At 39.7% G+C, this 6,488-nt stretch overlaps 1 long non-coding RNA gene across 2 annotated transcripts in view; it reads right to left on the bottom strand.

The window, feature by feature from the left end:
• The window catches only part of LOC143009156 (uncharacterized), a 43,672-nt gene extending 40,547 nt beyond the window's left edge, over positions 1-3,125 (bottom strand). For both annotated transcript variants that reach the window (XR_012964669.1, XR_012964668.1), the window contains exon 1: positions 2,512-3,125. This is a non-coding gene — a long non-coding RNA (uncharacterized LOC143009156). The remainder of the gene's footprint in view (positions 1-2,511) is intronic.
• Between the last annotated feature and the right edge of the window lie 3,363 nt (positions 3,126-6,488).

The following is a 6,488-nucleotide window of genomic DNA, read 5'->3' on the forward strand; positions in this document are numbered from 1 at the left end:
TAAATCACCGGCACTAACTGAGCTTTTCCTCTCACTGCTTTCAAACATAAACCAGGCTTAATTTATAACCAAAAGGGGGATGACGGACATGAGCTATGTAGGTTTACACCTGGCATAAAGGACATACAATTTAGATCATCTACTGACATACACAAAATCTACATTACTAAAAACATAAATCTCTCAAACATCTCTTGGACATCTAAACCAAACTTTGTAGCCTATCTCCACAACTGTACAACAAATTCAGAACTTTTTTTTGCTTTCTCTTATCCATATTTTAAGATGAGAATATAAGAAAAAATAGTTTAGTTTAAATCTTCAGATTGGCACAAGGGTTCTGACTCTGACAAACAATAGAGATAAAAAATAATTATAAATTCAAATTAATATTCTACTTGGCCATTTATGTAAGAAATTCACATTTGTAGATGCGACAGTAGTTCAAGCTCGATTCAGAAGCAGCAGCTACCTCTGCCAAAAATAAAACTTTTTGACAGCAACTTCATGAGTCCTCATTAAAAAGGTGTGCAGTTCTGCTACTTCATTAGATTGTGACCTACATGCCCAAAATAGAGAACTAGATTCTGCAGCAGACACAGTTTGTGTTTCCTTATAAAAGAGCCGTGGTGGAGAAAGAAATCCAGCAAAACCTCCCTGCATAGACCACAACTTGTGCTGCTGCAGACTGAACAGAACAAAAAAAAACACATCCTTACTGCAACAGCTCTCCTTTTTTCCTGCTTTAAAAATGCCAAACATGTTTTAATACCACCTCTCACAGGAGAAATCAGTCCGGTTAATGCCGGTCGAGATGTTTCGTTCCCATGTTAGTAAGATGCCTAATGAACGGAGGGAGGTGTCGAGTGAGTCAGACAGAGAGGCGCGTTCTTATTTCCTCAAAGAGATGAGGGAGTGAGGTCAAAACCCCAAAGTGCCAGTGAACCATCACGGTTAGACACATAAATCACAGCCCTGACCAGCAACAGGTTTCACTCACTTCATCTAATTCCAAACTTACAAACTTAAGTTCTTTTTGGGCTCAGATATGTTCATCTTTGGTTGTACAGAGAAAAGCCATCTTGTGTTGTCTCATATTTAATACAACTATGCTATAAACTCCTTTAGAAAATTCAGATTCATTGAAAACAGACACAGGAAAAATGATCTTATGCCAAACACTTTTGGATAGTTTGGGTTTGAATGGTAAGTTACAGGAACACAGTGCTTTCTATTGTTGATGTTTGAGCTCCAGCATAAATGTAATTTACACAAAAATATACCTGAATCCAAAAGCATATGTACACAAATCTACTTAAAAATAGAACCACAGAGATGATAGTTCACTTCAGCAAGTTGAATTAAAAGTAATGATAAGATAAAAATTCATGTCTGATTTGCTTCTGTAATAATTAATCTTAACCAATATTTCTTTAAAAAATACACACACATATACAAATCAATTCAAATGTCAGAATACAGTTACACCATCAATATGCAACTCATGCATTACTCAAGAGGTATCCCTTACATTTATCACATAATAAATCAATTAAGTGACTCTGGAGTGAAAAGATTGGTTTGCAGCAGCAGCAGCAGCTTCTACCATGACAGGTTTTGAAATTCTACACAGATCTGCTAATAATTTGCAAATAGCATCCTTCAGCAACAATATCTGCTGAATCTGGATCCATGAACAAAGCACCCTGAGGAACTCCAGCAGTGTTGGTCTGCATGAATCATGAACTTGGAATCTTAAGATTCTATCTGGCTTCTTTCGGGCTCCATCATTTCTGCTTCTATTTCATCCTCATGTGGTGCTATTTCTTCTAAAAGCCTTTTATGGATTTTTTTCCCCAAATGTTGAGGTGACCTGACGCCACTAGTCTCAATACAGCTCTCCACTCGGATTCAATAAATCTGAGCTCAGGAAAAGTGAAAAAGAGTGAACTGAAGAGATTCATGAGTGAAACAGTGGCCTCCACAAGAAACCTCATGTAAATGAGTTGAAACACGCAGCTGTTTCCCGGGTTTGAGGCAGGCATGTTTCAGAACGATAATGTTGTACAAAAAGTTTTCAGAAGCATTCTGCTGTGCTGTCTGGACCAAGTGCTTTTCTCTTTGACCCCTCCAAATTCCCTTCCCCCAGTCTGCCCCCTTCCACCCCCCCATTCTACCTTGACCCTAAAACTTGGTACAAATTCAAAAGCACAAAGCCCCCTTATCAACATGGCACACCAATTAATTGTTACATTCAAACATGAACTTGGACGTACTGAAATAAATTCTCACTTTTAAAAAAGACTATCGCCATTCTGGTCAAAAACAGAACCCCAAGTACAAAAGAAATCACCTAAGTAACCGTTTGGAACATGTGGAAAGGCAGACAAGTGAACAAAAAAAGTAAATGCAACACAATGTTGAAGATATTGGCACATGGAGTTATGAGTGTACAGAACTTCCCAAAAAAAAGGGTTAAAACTGAAAAGAAAAAGAGAGACGAGTACTTACCACATAGATCCTGACATACGAGCCCAAGAATGAAGAATTCCTCTCTTGTCTATCTCCGATCCAATTTTCGGAGCTCCCATATGGCACCCCCCACCCCTCCGAGGAGCAGAAAGCAGGGAGAGTGAGACAGAGGGATAGTGAAACAGAGAGGGAGGGAGGGAGAGGGGGAGGGAGAGACGGAGAGGGACAGGGGGAGAAAGAGAGAGAGAGAGACTGAGCGAGAAAGAGAGAGAGAGAGAGCGAAAGAAAGGCATTAGTCCGAGTGAGGAGATGGAGGGGACTGTTGCAGCTGTGCACCCCCATCAGTGTCCCCTCAAATCCAATCCTCTCCTCCATGTGTCTGCAGCACCGCGGAAAAAGGCAACGGAAACAAAGTGATCCTCTTACACACAGCCCAGAGAGGGAGAGAGAGAAAGAGAGAGAGACAAAAACAGGCAAAGGAAGAGGGAGGGTGTAAGGCAGAGATAGAGGTAGAGATAGAGGGAGGCAGCAGTGAGAGACTCACACAGAGAGAGAGAGAGAGAGAGAGAGAGAGAGAGAGAGAGAGAGAGAGAGAGAGAGAGAGAGAGAGAGAGAGAGAGAGAGAGAGAGAGAAAACAAGTGGGCTAGTTAGAAGGCCGGGGCAGCTGGAAAATAGCAGGTTCAAGTTTTCAGCCCTTCCTTCACTTTGTCGTAGAACTCCTCAGCTGGTGGAGTGGGAGGGAACGAGCAGGAGCTTCTAAGAAGGCAAGGAAATAGTGCATAATACCTTCCAGCTTCCTTCTACCCCCACTGCTCTCTCGCTCTCTTTCTGTCTCTCTCTCTCTCTCTCTCTCTCTTTCTCTCTCTCTATCACTCTTTTGCTGTTTCTCGCTCTGGTAATAAGCCAGCCTGCAACAACCCCCTCCCTCCGGGTGCTGGAATGCAAGGCAAGAGTTTCAAGAGGCCCAGTCAGACAACCCTCAGAGTCACTGCACCTTGACCCTCAGGTCAGACGCAGAGTGCATTTATGTGTGTGCGTGTGCGTGTGCGTGTGCGTGTGCGGTGTCTGTGTTTGTGTGTGTGTGCGTGTGTGCGTGTGTGTGAGAGAGAGAGAGAGAGAGAGAGAGAGAGAGAGAGAGAGAGAGAGAGAGAGAGAGAGAGAGAGAGAGAGAGAGGAGTTGGAAGCTTTAGTTGTGTGTGTGTGTATACTTAAATTTGTGGGGCCAGCTTTGCTGGAGATCAGGAGATCACATAACCGTTCCTGGACAGCCACTTGACAAAGATAATACTGTCTTACATGTAGTCTGTAGTACTAAGTCACAATCAATGTAATATTGACTATTGTTACACACACACACAATAGCTTCTTTTTACCCTGAGAGACATTTTATAATGCTGGTTTAGTTGGAGAAAGAACATATCCTTCCTCTTTGTTTGTTTTGCATCTCAGAAATAGCACATTGTGGTTCCTTTCATGTTATTCCATCAAAAGCACTTTGTCACATCAGGTGTTTGAGTGCATAAATTGTGCATAACAGCCACAATGCACAGGTGTTGATCCATAAAGCTTTCTTTGGATTTTTCTGTCATGCCTTTTAAGTCTCTGTGGAAAATGCAGAGCGCAACACAGTGACAATGGACATAACATCAAAACTGCAGGGACATAACATGAAAGCTGAACTCTAATGGGGTTATATTTGTAGTTAGCGAATTTCTTTTTCACTACAGTGGCTGGACTTGGTTTTGTCTGGACCCTCTGTTCATAAATCTGTCCAATCAGGCAGGTTTGCGTCATTTGAATGAGAGAAGCTTGTACTGTCTGCCAGTCAGGGAGCAGTATTGTGGCTGTTCTGCATGTGAGAACCTATTCTTCAAATTCATTCAAGTGTCCCAGCTAATACGGGTCTGCCCCTTCTCTCTCTCTGTCTCCCGCTCTCTCTCATACATACATACAATACATACATTTTGGCGGAGGAAGAAGTGTATTAAGTTATACTAATAGTAACACTAATATAAAAACTAAAAATTTACCTGAACAAAATTCAGGTTCTGCATTTCTAACACCAATGCTGTATATTGTACTGTACATCCTTCTCACCTCACACTTCTGTAACAAAAGTCACGTCTAAAGGATATAATAAAAAAATAAGCTCTTTGTTAACATCAGTTCACAATATATATTTCTGTCTCGGTCTGACTCAAAGCAGTAGTGTCACCATATGAGAACATCCTATTAAAGGGATAATATCCCCTCTATTTTGCATCCACTTCCGGGACCCAGCTGTGCTATATAATAACGTGAATAATAATGAGACCATATAACCCATGTAAATTGCAGCTATCTTGCCCAAATAGACACTTCTGTTGTTTTCACTAGGCCTAGGTTACATTTAGTGTCATTTTTGCATTGAGTGAAATACTATTCTGCTCACTGAGCAACGTATTTCCCCTTCCTTATTATAAACTGTGCTCTAAAAATGTTTTTTTTTAAACTTATATTAGTCACAGGAGACATAATTTACATATCTATAAATTATCAACCACTGTAGAATATGCAACACATCCCCCAATGTTTTATTTAAGAATACCTGAATTGTTTGAATAACTAAATATGCTATTTGTTGATTTTATAAAAAACTACCATCTGCTGGCTGAGATGACCCTCTCAGGTGACCTCTTTCGATCAACAAATAAATCGGAATACAATGAAATTAATGTGACAATGTTGAGTACATTGTGAGAGATATGGCCACTGGCAATGTTTTGAAACTGCCGACTGGGAAGTTAATGAGCATCATTCAAAGATGTTGCTATTATTCATGTTCTCAGTCTGAGTGAGACATTTGCCATTAAAATTTCGATTTGCACAAATATACATAAATCATTTCACAAAGACTATGAACTTTGGTTACAAACATGATTCCCACAGGTATGTGTCCAACACATTTTAATTGAACATCTACATTTGGTTCTCACTATTTGCAGATTTAAAGTCTAATGAAACCATTGGCATTTAAAAATACAACGCATTACATTATACTGCAATAAATCCTTGAATAAGGGTTCAATTGAATATCTCGTGTCATATTTCTAATTAAATTACTTCACAGAGGGCAGACCAGCAAAAAGACAGATTTACAGGTTTTACTTCAAATGCATGTCTCCATTGGACATGACAAACTCTTGAAGTGGTATGAGTGAGGAGTGGAATGCCTCAGGGTCTCATCTTGGGCCCCATTTTATCCTGACTAGCTGCTTCCTTTGGGTTGTTTTATTCCCTATGAGCAAGTGTTTTTCCAGTATTGTTCTACTGACAGTCAGCTCCATTCACCTATAAACCAAATTGACAGCCATGAACCACAGACACTAAATGAATAGTTGTATTGTAGTACCTATTTAAACTTGAAACAAAGCTCTCCTTTCTTTGGAGTAAAGAGCTTTAAAATGGCCTACATTTACTGGAGATTAATCAAAAGTACAAAGTTTTTTATTGAAAATGTAAGAGCACCAACTCCTTTGACTTTGTCAAACACATAGTTTAGCTTATTAATGAAAGCCTTAGCAACGCTTGCAGTAATTCATTTCCTGACATAATATCATGAAAACAAATCACAGCCCAGTTCAGCGCCCTACCCAAACCATTCAAACCATTGGTCCTGCTTACACTAGTAAACTATCAGTCGCCACTGACCACCTGAGTACAAATATATTTAGCCAACATCTGTTAGTATATTAACATCACCCACTAACTTATTCATACCACATTCAGATATTGTACAATAGAATTCCAGTAAAAATGAATTGTTAGAGAATAGCTCAGGTCTAAGTCTACAACAACAAATTATTTCTGCATTAGGTGTTCAGAAAGAATAAACATCACTTATAAAACTGTACCTACACTACCCTCTTTCCACATTTTTATATCATGTTGAACAAGTACATTGTTGTAACTTTATCCTGTCGACTCTTTCAAAACAAAACCCTTTTTTAACCTACAGCACAAAGTGGGGTTTATT

This window comes from Genypterus blacodes, unplaced genomic scaffold (genome assembly GCF_046128005.1).
Source record: "Genypterus blacodes isolate CSIRO-AG114 ecotype Tasmania unplaced genomic scaffold, CSIRO-AGI_Gbla_v1 ptg000111l_1, whole genome shotgun sequence".
NCBI classification, from domain to species: Eukaryota; Metazoa; Chordata; class Actinopteri; order Ophidiiformes; family Ophidiidae; genus Genypterus; species Genypterus blacodes.